The sequence below is a fragment of the Thermobia domestica genome, chromosome 4 (genome assembly GCF_964235325.1).
Source record: "Thermobia domestica chromosome 4, izTheDome1.hap1.1, whole genome shotgun sequence".
In the NCBI taxonomy this organism is placed as follows: domain Eukaryota; kingdom Metazoa; phylum Arthropoda; class Insecta; order Zygentoma; family Lepismatidae; genus Thermobia; species Thermobia domestica.
The window spans coordinates 224390027-224402768 of NC_137457.1; the positions used below are offsets into that span (position 1 = coordinate 224390027).

Sequence of the window (12742 nt, forward strand, 5' to 3'; positions counted from 1 at the left end):
TTTTTTTATACTGCATTTGTAAAAGTAACAGATTCTATCTATTCTTTTTTTTCTATCTTACGGCGACACACACTCCCTACCTTTAACAATGACATTCGTACTATCCGTAATGATAACGTCATCCTCCAAAGATATGACTAATATTATCGAACTGTCCTGTGGTCTGTGTAATCATTTCAAGTTTCAATAGGGGAAAGTACCAAAATTTCGTCCCCCATTTGTTTTGTTTTTTGGCTCCTGTTGGAACAATAATAGGTTTAGACACATAGAAATAACATACTATTGTAGCTTAGACACTTAGCTAAGACATACCGTATTGGATTTTGGAAAGATAATTAAATAAAAGAATTGCTGGAAAATATTAAAAAGTACGAATTTTTGGTTTTCAAAAAAAGTGTTCCTAATTTCGTACCTCAGTATTTTGAGAGAAAAGAATGTGTACGTTTCATTTCTAAGTGTACAAATTGCTTTATTTATAAAGGTACTACACAAAAAACGCCAATACATAAGAAATACTCGAAAACTGGAATATAATGCGTATAAAAATGAAAATTAGGCCTGAGTTTCTTCGAAAATAATGTCCACTATTGTAATATATTGCCGCATGCAACGTCGCTTACAAAAACCCGTTAATACTTAAGAAATTCTCAGAAAATGAAATATTATGCCTATAAAAATGGCAATTAGGCCACTAGTTTCTTTGAAAATAATGTCCACTTCATAATAGCCTGCTACTTGCAACGTCACTTAAAAACTACATAAGAAATACTAAGAGAACGAAATATTATGCTTCACTAAACTGCACTGAGGTTTCTTTTTAAGAATTTAAACTAGGCATACATCACACATGAATAATTTACTAGGAGAGGAAGAACAATTCGTGACACCATTGAAAGCACCATGTACACCGTATCCATTTTCCCCTTTCTCGTCTGCGGAGAAGGACTTCCCAAAAATGTTACAGTCAACATCCTCGTTCTCACTGTCTTCATTGTCAGTCGATATATATGGGATATCTTCGTTTTCTTCTTCTTCTTCCTCACTTGGTGACCGAACATTTAGTCATCTCGGTTTCTTGTTCTTCACAGAAACAGTATTTGCTCGTTTCCTATGTCTAAATGATCCCTGATGAGACTCAAGGCAAAACGTAGAGGTGCTTGACTCAGCAAGCCTACAGTAGATATTTTACGGCTACTTTCTGCAGAACTTTCCAGAAGTCTTTTCGTACCCCTTTCTAAAGGTTTAGTAGATACACAATTAGAAATATTTTTCTTCTCATCCATCTTCTGACGTTTGTCATGTGAGGAGATCCGGTGACAAGGACATCTGAGATTAGATGGGAAACGAATCCTCAGAAGTATAACATCTAAACCGAGACGAGAGAGAAACATTTGTTCCAAATTTCGTCCCGGGGATGAAAATTAGGTATACCTAAGGGGACAAAATTAGGAACTCACGTATTCTCCAATATGACAAGTGCGCAGAGCACTCGTGCTTCAAACAATTACAACTTTCCAATCTTAAAATAGACATTATAATCTACGTATTTGTAGACAGAAAATTGTGGTGCGTTTACTTGCCTTTGGTGTTAAGATTGTTGTCACAACCATGAAAACAAAACTTTCTTGCTTCTGATAATTATTAAACAACAGAATAATCACTACAAAACAAAACGACCTCTCGCACCGATATGTCCAGCTCACAATTTCCTCCTTTACAGAAATTTCAGTTAGGTGCCACCAGGTTGCGGCACTTATCAACGTAGATAAACTGGGGGACGAAATTAGACGCGGGGGATGAAATACGGTAGGCCCTACTTTTCCCCTAATCCTGACATCCTATTTTTAAAAAAAACATGCCGTTTTTTAAGTTAAGTAACAGTAAGCTATAGTATCATTATATGGCTTGATATTCCAGTGCTGATTAAATTTAGTCAAGCTACAACTAGTCCAGGATCTGACTATGGTTCTATAGGAAAGTTTGAGTATGGAAAATTTTTCTTCAGACTTCGTTAGTACGTGTCTTACTAATATTTTTTTTACTTGGGTAGACATCCGACATCTGGTAAGTTTTCCGGGTATGACATCATCAAATATGGCGTCTACTTAATCACAAAAATATTCATATCTAGGCTAAGATTTGAGTGATTAACACGTAATTTCATTCTTTTCTTTCAGGATTGCTTAGTCCTGAAACGCATCTTTTTACTAAGGTGAAAACGAAATGAAATCTTTGTTTTACGTCTTATGGTTATGCCGGTTAGGCTAAAGGAGAAGGTGATGATGAGAGGTGAGTGAAATGGTGTAATGAAGAAAGTGGGAAGAAACGGGACAACCCCGAGAAAACCCACGAGCACGGTCTTTGTCCACCACAAAGTCCACACGACGCGAGCTGGGATCGAACAAGGGACCCCAAGCACCGGAGGTGAACGCTCTACCACTGAGCTCCGCGCTTTTTTTTTTTTTACTAAGGTGAATACTCGATATTTCTCTGGGATGACGTCATGCAAGATGCCGGCTGCTTAATCACAAAAATGTTCATATTTCGACTAATATTGGACTGATTGATATGCGATTTCGTTCTTTTCTCAAGATTTGCTTAACAGGGGTCCTAGTAAGTATTTTTCTTACTAAAGTGAATATCCGACACATTTCTCTGGGATATGTCGTCCAAGATGGAGGCTGCTTAATTACAAAAACATTCATACTTCTCGTAATATTTTACTGAAATTAATACAGAATTTCGTTATAATTTTTCATTCCTGTTAAACAAATGTTCTTGTAACTAATTTAGGTGGTCATCCGACAAATTCTCCACATATGATATTATCCAAGATGGCGTCTATTCAATCACAGCAATCTTTATATCGCTGGTAATATTTGACTAATCAACATGAAATTTCGTTAGTATTTGTAATTACTATTGGTGAAGCGAATACCTCTGAAATCGTAATTCAGTTTAATTCTAACATAGTTCCAGATTAGATAAATATACAATATTTAAATGGTACTTGAAATATATTAAACCATATATATCAACAGAGACATTGCCAGCAACGCATATATCCGTTCCTCTTATTAATATCGAGAACTAAAAATCTAACTAATTTTCTAATCCAGTAAACTATGCAGTCTATCAAATCCTTTTAACTGAAATATGTAGGGATGCGCACGAGACGAGTCGGGACAGGATTTTCCTGACAAAATTCGAGTCGAGACACGGCTTTTCCAATAGTGAAATATACATTTTTCGAATCGAGAAATCATTTTTACAGCATATTTTTCGAAACGAGACAGCCACAAATCTTGTCTCGTGCGCATCCCTAGAAATATGTTGAAACACAATAACTAATTATTAAGATAATAAATTTATGAACAGCTGCGTTCATTCTGATTTTATAAATATTATTACCAACATAATATCAATACCCTTCTCTAAAAACTAATCTGTTTACAAAGGTGCATCAGAAGTTTTAAATTACACTATATGAAAAACGGAATGTAATATACTACAATGAGTATCACAACCAGCTTTTTAAGATCTTATCTTAAAAGGATTTTTACAAATTGAATACACTTGCAAAAGGAACAATATGTTTCCTTATTATTCTTACCATTATTCCTTATTATTCCTTATTATATGGGGTATTATTCCTTATTATATGGGGATTTTGTATATGTCAAACAAAGTACATGCCCCAATAAACTCATTAGGATACTGCTGTTAGTTTTGTTTTGACATCAAACAATCTTTTGTCACTTCAAAACCAAAATCACATGGGTCTAAGTGGACAATTGTGTCATCAATACAGTGTCGCTAAAAGTATGTATAAAAGAGCCCCTTAATAAGTGTCCCTTCATACTCCTGCTTGTAGGTTGCAAGCCGTCAATATCTAATTTTTTCCATGATGATACTGACAAACCCTGAATTCATCTATAGATTGCAATGGGATTGTTTCTCGGTACCTGTACTAAATATGCTTCTGCTGCAACCTTAAGGCCTTTTTCTACATCATCCCAGTCAGACATCACTACAAAATTTTCCAAATATATGTTCGATGCAGAATGAATAGCAGCTTTCTTGTACCGAACTTACTAGTATAAGACCCTAACAGAGCATGGATAGCTGGAATCAATTTGCACAGGTCTTCGCCCATTTTTCTTTAAAAGGTATGAGCATTCAAAAGTCGTATGGAATCAACCATTCCATTGTGTAACCACATTTCTTGCAAACCAATTCGATGTAGAGTAGGCCAACGGCTAATACCATTATATCAATGTCATCACTAATGGGAACAATTTTGCTGAACCGATACTGGGACACATGCTTAGAATGAATAATCATTCTAAAGTCAACTTCCTCTACTAATAAACAATTTATTTGTGGAAGATTAACTTGCATTCCCTTTTTCACAGATGTGCAGTTGAATGTTATCTCATCACCAGCGAAGGCACTAAAGTGTAGTTCACATGGCGCTTCAATCGAAAACGGCATCAATATTTTTGCAATTAACTCTAAAATAGCAGTTTGTTTCTTAAAGATCCTCAGAAACTATTAAGTTATACGGCCAATGGAATGTCTTCGGAGATGGAAGCTTTATGTATAACACAAACACTATTTTGCTTTCGCATTCACTCGTGTTCTTTTGGTGATGGTTTGTGCTGCTATCAAACACATAATCGACCCTTCAGTTTTTCGTAACACTCGGAATATACGTAAAGTAAAAAAAAGCTACTTAACAAAAAATTTTCTTATCGGTTTTCATCATTTTCCAGGTGGAATTCATAACATCTACAGAGTAACAAGTTTTCCGATCCATTTAGAACAGGAGATCATTATTGATGATAGTGATAGACGTTTCTAGGTCTTTCAATAACGCTCTTTTTGTGGCTTTCTCGTAAACCCTTCTTCATCGAGGAGTAGAGAATTATTTAAATGTACAAAGTGGATTTTAAAAACTCCTCAGCTCTTGGACACTCACTCGTAAACACGATTATGTGATTTTTTGGTTCCAAATAACACACAAATGCTGTCGCTTAGAAGTCTGTCTTTGAGGAATGTGGTGACGTGCTCGTTTCTTTGAGGATTTTCAAACCTTTTCCTTTCCATTTGATAAAGTAGTTCTTTCCATAGTCTCGCTTGTTAATGTCTTCTTCTCCCTTTCAGGCTGCAAAAGTGTATTTTTATGAGTATACTGTTTACAACACTGTTTATAACATCGTGTAACGTGGGTTCCTGTCACCACGGCATGGCGCGTCTTCAGGTTGCGGATCGAGGAGAAGGCCTCTAGATATAGAGGTTAGCTGCGAATATACTGAATAAGCAGTCGCGGACAGCCGACAACGAGTGGCCCTCCAGCTTGGGGGTTCGGTAAGGCTAACAACCTCATCCTGTAAAATAAAGCACTTGTTCAGAAATATTCACAAAAGCCTCGGATAAGGACTAATAACTTGAATCGACCTCAGCAAAAGAAAATGGACATGAGATTTGGAACATGAAATATTAAAAGTCTTTATAGGACAGGCACGTTAAAATCCGTAACGAGTGAGTTAGTGAAATACAGGATGGACCTAGTAGGAGTTCAGGAAGTTAGGTGGGAAGGAAATGGATCTGTAAATTCCGGAAATTTTACGTTCTTTTACGGGGAAGGAAATAAAAATCACCAGTTAGGAAGAGGGTTTTTCGTTCATAAACGTATATTACCAGGAATTAAACGGGTTGACAGACTTTCTTTTATTACTCTTAAGGGACGGTGGTGTGATATTATTGTCCTAAATGTACATGCCCCAACTGAAGATAAGGATGATATAAAAGACAGTTTTTACGAAGAAGTGGAACGGATATTTGACCAACTCCCACGATACCATATGAAAAGTCTATTAGGGAATTTCAATGCGAAGGTAGGACGAGAGGATATTTTCAAACCGATTATAGGGAACGAAAGTCTGCATAAGGAAAGTAATGACAACGGTGTTAGACTCGTGAACTTTGCAACATCCAAAAACCTAATCGTGAAGAGTACAAAATTCCCACATCGCGACGTTCATAAATACACTTGGACATCACCAGACGGAAAATCACATAATCAAATCGATCACATTTTAGTAGATAGAAGAAGTCACTTGCTACAACTGAGAAGTTTGGATATACGGTGGTCCTCAGCTATTTTCTTTGCCTTGACGTAGCAATTGTCTATCTTAATACCTTTCTTCAAAAACAGTCTCCTTCGCCTCTCCCTCTCTTCCCTTCCACCATACCATCTAGCGCGTCCCTCATAATACAGCTGCTCTCCAGCCAATATCCCAATACATGTTTTAATACATCTAAAATTCTTTTTTTTTTTTTTCTCACCTACTGCTATTATTTTTAACACCTTCTCTTCGTTTTCCGTTTAACCCAGTTAATTCTCTCTTTTTTCTTCATACCTACGTTTCGAAAAACCAGCATTTTTTTCATTCCTTTTATGTAATGTCCATATTTCTGCCCCATAGAATACATATTGGAATCAGTAAACAAAATCTTATATTTAATTGGAAGTTTTGTTCAATATAAAGATTAGCTCATCGAGGTTGAAAAAAATCTGAAGCCTTTAGAGTGTAAAAATAATTTTACAATTCATGGTATTTCAGTAATCTGTGCCGTCTTGATTTTCTTTGATGCGTCTCAGGGGGTAGGGCTCCCAGTTTGGGAACCAGTAGAGCATTTTATTTGTTAAAAAATATAAAAAGATTACGAAACGTTGTAATTTATTTTATAAGTAGTGAAGCGGGGGCAACCATTGAAAAAAAAAATTCCTTATGTTGTAGCTTACACTATCTTCATACTTACACGAAGGTAAACTACATTACATTTAGAAACATACATTGTATTTCCATTACTATTGGCGCATTGTAGAATTTATTATCCCTTTTATCCAGAGTAAAATTTACCGATGAAAAGCATAAGATATCTTAAATGCAAGACTTGCAAGACTCTTGCATGCAAGACCAAGACCAAGACCAAGACCAAGACTGGGTGTGCAAGACCAAGGGTTCCATTGCAAGACCAAGACCAAGACTGGATGTGCAAGACCAAGACCAAGAACACCCGGGTCTTGGTCTTGCATTTGCTCATCACTGCTTACCTGCTAAGATTTCCTTAAAACAACCAAAGAAACTTTCATGTTGATTATAGCACGGCCAACAAGAGATGGTCTCTGTCGTTTCTTACCACATGCGGTAGGACATTGCAGTCCCTACTTTGATACCAATGTTACCAACCACGACCACTCTGTCTTATACCATTAAGTAAATTGCCACTAGAGTTGCACCGAAAAAAACCTTGACACGCGAGTAGTGGCAATGTCACTGCGAGCTGTCAGAGACGTTCTCTTACTGGGCGCACTATAGTCAAATATTACCAGCGATATGAAGATTGCTGTGATTGAATAGACGCCATCTTGGATGATGTTACATGTGGAAAATTTGTCGGATGTTCACCTAAATTGAAACTAGTTACAAAAACATTTGTTTAACAGGAATGAAAAATTATAACGAAATTTTGTATTAATTTTAGTAAAATATTACCAGAAGTATGAATATTTTTGTAATTAAGGATCCGCCACTTTCGACGACGTCATCCCGGAGAAATGTATCGGATATTCACTTTAGTAAGAAAAATACTTACTACGACCCCTGTTAAGCAAATCTTGAGAAAAGAACGAAATTGCATGTCAATCAGTCCAATATTAGTCGAAATATAAACATTTTTGTGATTAAGCAGCCGCCATCTTGGATGACGTCATCCCACAGAAATATCGGGTGTTCACCTTAGTAAAATGATACGTACTAGGACCCCTGCTAAGCAATCCTCAAACAAAAAAACACAAAATTACATGTTAATCATTCCAATATTAGCCTAGATATGAACATTTTTGTGATTAAGTAGCCGCCATATTTGATGACGTCATATCCGAAAAACGTACCAGATGTCGGATGTCCACCCAATTAACTTAAAAAATAATTAGTAAGACACGTACTAATGATTTCTGAAGAAAAATTCTCCATACTCAATCTTTCGTACAGAACCTAGCTAGATCCAGGATTAAACCAGCAATTCATCACACTTTATCATATGTAAATGCTACTAATCATATTAATGTGTTGATGCATTTTTTAAGTAGTTATATAAATTGGTGCGCACCCAGAGAAATTTGTTGGAAAGGGTCCAAGCTTTGGGGGAGGGGGTCTTCAATATTACAAGCCATTAGTCTATGTACTATTGAACGGGAATTATTCTGCGCCCAAAGAGACGATAAGTGCAAAATACTTCCACCTATATTTTCAGGAAAAAAGGTAGAACTCGATTGTTTTTATAAGAGAAAGAGTACAGATGAAGTGTAAGATCAAATTTTCATGCTATATCAATCATTTCCCTGTCAAACAAGTGTAATTTTATTAAGACTGTGGATTAAGGTAATTATAGAATAAATTGTTCTTTAAAATTGCAGTTTATAATAAAATAGCAAAGCTGTGAGTAGTAAAATATATAAAACGATGATCACGCCTGTTGTCCTGTATAGGGGGGCGCTGTGGCTCAGTGGTAGAGCGTTCACCTCCGGTGCTTGGGGTTCCTGGTTCGATCCCAGCTCACCGTATGGGCTTTGTGATGGACAAACACGGTGCTCGTGGGTTTTCTCGCGGTTCTCCCGTTTCCTCCAATTTTCTTCATTCTACCATTTCACTCATCATCACCGTCTCCTTTAGCCTAACCGGCATAATCGTGGGACGTAAAACTGAAAGATTTAATTTAATTTTTGGTATCCTATATGGTTACGAAACATGGTCGCTTACTTTGAGGGAAGAACGTACACTGAAAATATTAGGAAATAAGATTCTAAAACGAATATTCGGACCCAAGAGGAATGGGAAATGGCGGGAACTTCATAGCGAGGAATTGCATAATTTATACCGTTTACCAAACATTGTTAGGGTCATCAAGTGTAGGAGGTTCAGATGGGCAGGTCATGTAGCTAGAATGGAAGCAAGTAGGAACGCTTTCAAAGTTTTAACTGGAAGCCCAATCGGAAAAAATTTCATTAGGAAGACTTAGGAGCAGATGGGAGGACAATATTAAGATGGATCTCGCAATATTAAGACGGAATAAACAGTAGAAACTGGATCCAGTTGGCTAAGGATAGAAGTCAATGGAGAGCTTTTGTAATGAGGCATTGAACTTCCAAGTTACATAGGGCATGGAGTTAGTTAGCCTTTAATAATGGGGCATTACCGTGGTTCAAAGGACAAAATAATTAAATTAAAATAAGAAAGTTCCTTAGTAGTACAGCGCTCACTTTTGGTGAGAGGAGTTTCTTGTTTCGATCTTAGGAATATGTAAGTTTAAAGTGGATAGCAAATATGTCTGTGGGTTTTCTTAAGCTTTTTAAATTTTCTCCCACATTTTCACTCCTTCCATAATTATGTGCCTCCTGCAGCCTAGAGAGCAAACCATAGATTTCATTAAAAAAATAAAAAACAATGGCAATGTTAACTAGTTAATGATAGTTATGGATGCAAAATGAAATGGTATGAAACAAAAAAAAAGGTGATATTGTAATAATAATAGCGAAAAGGTTAATACCGTGGGCGTAGGTGAAATATATATGAACGAGTGAATAGCGTATAAAGAATATCGTGTGTCCAGGGGCGGGTCCACCGGGTCCGGACCCCCCTTCCAAAAAAAGCTAACTTAACATACATTTATACACTTTCTCAATAAAACTATATCTCTTTCACAGGGGAATGATTGATACAATGTTAGGATGAAAATTTGATCTTACATTTCATCTGTACTTTTTCTCTTATAAAAGCTCGATCGCGCTGTGGTACCAATATTGTTTTCAGTATAAATCTCCCTTAAATTTCAATCTCGTGGACTTTTTTTTTTTTTTTTTTTTTTTTTTGTCAATGCTATACTTCAAACTTGAGTTACAAATTTGGCGCCATGTGGCCTGTGTGTAAATACAGGTCCACGGATAGTAACATAAGCCAACCTAAGTTGTTGCTAACAAATATAATTTTTTCTGAAAATATGGGTAGAAATGTTTCACAATTACTTATCTTGGATGCAGAATAATACCCATTCAATACTACATAAATGTAGTGGCGTGTAGTATTGGATCCATCAAGGCATGAACCCCTTCCAACAAAAAATTTCTGGGTGTGTGTCTGCGTCTGTCTCAATCATTAAAAAAAAAAAAAGCATTCAAAAGACTTATGAAAAAGTGGAAAAAATCAACTTGGTACTCGATTGAGCCTGTTGGTGGCTCAATCTAAGCGGACGCGGCATTTTGGCTTATAATGAATACGAACGAGTAAGAGAAGGAAGGGCGCAAAATTTTCTTGGGTCCAGAAAAAAGGGGTGAAATATTTTCTTGAGCACGAGGGAAACCACAAAATGTTCTTGGGCCCAGGGGCGGAAAATATCTAAATACGGGCCTGACTGTACACAATAATGATGTTATTCAGGAATCGGTTTTGTCACGTGAAATAAAATCTTTGAATGTGGATATACTTTAAGTTTCTTTCCTGCATAACTTTTATACCAAACATAATTACGAAGTTTGTCAGTAAAAAGTGCAACTACTTCTGAAATAAATAATAGGTCTACTCGTCTGTATTTAAAAATTTATATAATACTTACCAATACATCGGTGTTGTTCAATTTTTCTGCCAAGATCATATTCCTAGAGAAATCTAAAATTAAATTAAATAAATAAATAAAAAATACAATCTTCACTAAGTAGAACACTCTTGAACTCACGAAACTTCTTCACATTTTAAGAAACAAAAGTTTCACTTAATTCTTTTTAACGTAATGATTTACTCACTTATAACCATCGAAGTTATTTAGGCTTGAGATATCGCTTTGTTTGTTTTGTATGATAGCACACTCGATCACAAAGTAATATACTTTTGGTGTGGTAACTTCAACACACGAACAGTAAATAATAATACCACGAAGTTAAAAGGGGGAGAAATTTTCACTTATATTATTATAATTATTATTATTAGCCTAACATAGAATACGATGACGAAATGTTAGAATGAAACATCAACGAACAACGAGATAATTGATAGAAGCATTAGAAACTTATTTAAATGTTTATTGTGGTTGTTTTTTTCGTCTGTAAATCGCGGGTACATTTGGCGCTGTAAGTTACTACTCGATTCGTCTCGCAACAGACGTCCGCCGTACGAACTACAACAGGCATACGTTTCGTCTCCCAGTTTGGGAAACTCTACCCCAACTTCTCCTCATGCCTCGGGAGCGAGACTGCGCGACTCGCAGTGATGCTATTCAACAAGAAACATCACCAACATTATATTCAGGAAACACATTGAAGGACCAGCGATTTCCGCTCAAGGGAAGAGAGCACTTCCGCAAGTTTAATCAATTAGTTGGGATTAGCGAAAGAACTTTTTCTAGATATAACACATTATCTTCTCTCCACAAAACCAGTTGAGTTTCCCATTTAATATCGTATCAACTTCAAAAAGATGGCCTCAGGATACTGTGTCTGTGGGATATTTGAAATGAACCACATTTGTGCTTTCTGGAATAGTGGTCTTCAATAAATAAGTTCATGCCCACATGACTGTACTTAAATAAAAATTATAACTGTTATTACTTATAAATTTTATTATCAAAATTCCAGATACAGTTAGGCCTATAAAGCAGGCTTAAAGTGGAATCAATTAATAGCTCTCCCCACTGGACTATAGTAGTCAGCGCTAGTGATGGGTAAATTCCCGGAAAGATATTTTTCGGGAATATTCCGGGAAGATTCCCAAAATGGGAATTTATGTACAATCACAAAGAAAAGTACATTCTATTACTATATTAAGATTTCGAAGTTAAATTTGTTTTTTATCAATATATTATTACACTTGCCTCCAGGGGATTCTTTAAAATGTATATTCTGGACGGTACTATGTTGCATTATTAATATTTTATTATGTTTAGATAATACGCCTAAATATATATTTACTTACAATATGCTGTATGAAAGTAAATGTGTGGAAAAATGGTATAGTAAATTCACGTATTTTTACACAGTTTAAATTTATAAGTAAGTGAATTCTCTATACTTGTCTCTACTACTGATATTATAAACATATTAAATTTTTAAATGTTATAAACAAATTAGATTGGGTAATTGCCGTACGATACATGTCTCACCAATTTATCAACATTTGCGCATACGCATTTATGTTTACAAAATTTGCAAGATACTGATTTATCTTTATAATTTAGCACGTAACATTGCCATACACGACCTTTCTTCCTTCCTATTTCTCGAAATTTCATGCATTAATTCACATGGAAGAGAAGTCCGAGTACCTCTTCAGAAATTCGATTCAGAGAGAGGTGACGAACCGACGTCTATTACTAACGGTGGTTCAGGGTTTATTAACAGTACTTCATCTCTATTTCTACATAATTCTACATTACTTTACAAAATGGTTCCTTTTCATCATTTGTAAATTAGTACTTTGCTAATTTTGGCTATTGTTTAGCCTTGGGGTGTCAGCTTTTGCACCTACTTTTTTGCAATATTCTATTCCGATGCGGTTGTTTTATGGTTTCATACGTTAAATTACGTTACCAACATTAAATTAAGACAGCACTACAGAGCGACCGTTAGCGAGTGAAGGCGGGTTAGCCCCACATGGCACGTTGTTTTCTACCTTCGTTACCAACA

The 12742-nt window shown here is 35.9% G+C and overlaps 1 long non-coding RNA gene across 7 annotated transcripts in view; it reads right to left on the bottom strand.

Annotated features, from left to right (window-relative positions):
• Window positions 1-11689, bottom strand: part of LOC145683448 (uncharacterized) — a 1457912-nt gene extending 1446223 nt beyond the window's left edge. For all 7 annotated transcript variants that reach the window (XR_014131102.1, XR_014131104.1, XR_014131098.1 and 4 more), the window contains exon 1: window positions 10681-11689. This is a non-coding gene — a long non-coding RNA (uncharacterized LOC145683448). The remainder of the gene's footprint in view (window positions 1-10680) is intronic.
• Between the last annotated feature and the right edge of the window lie 1053 nt (window positions 11690-12742).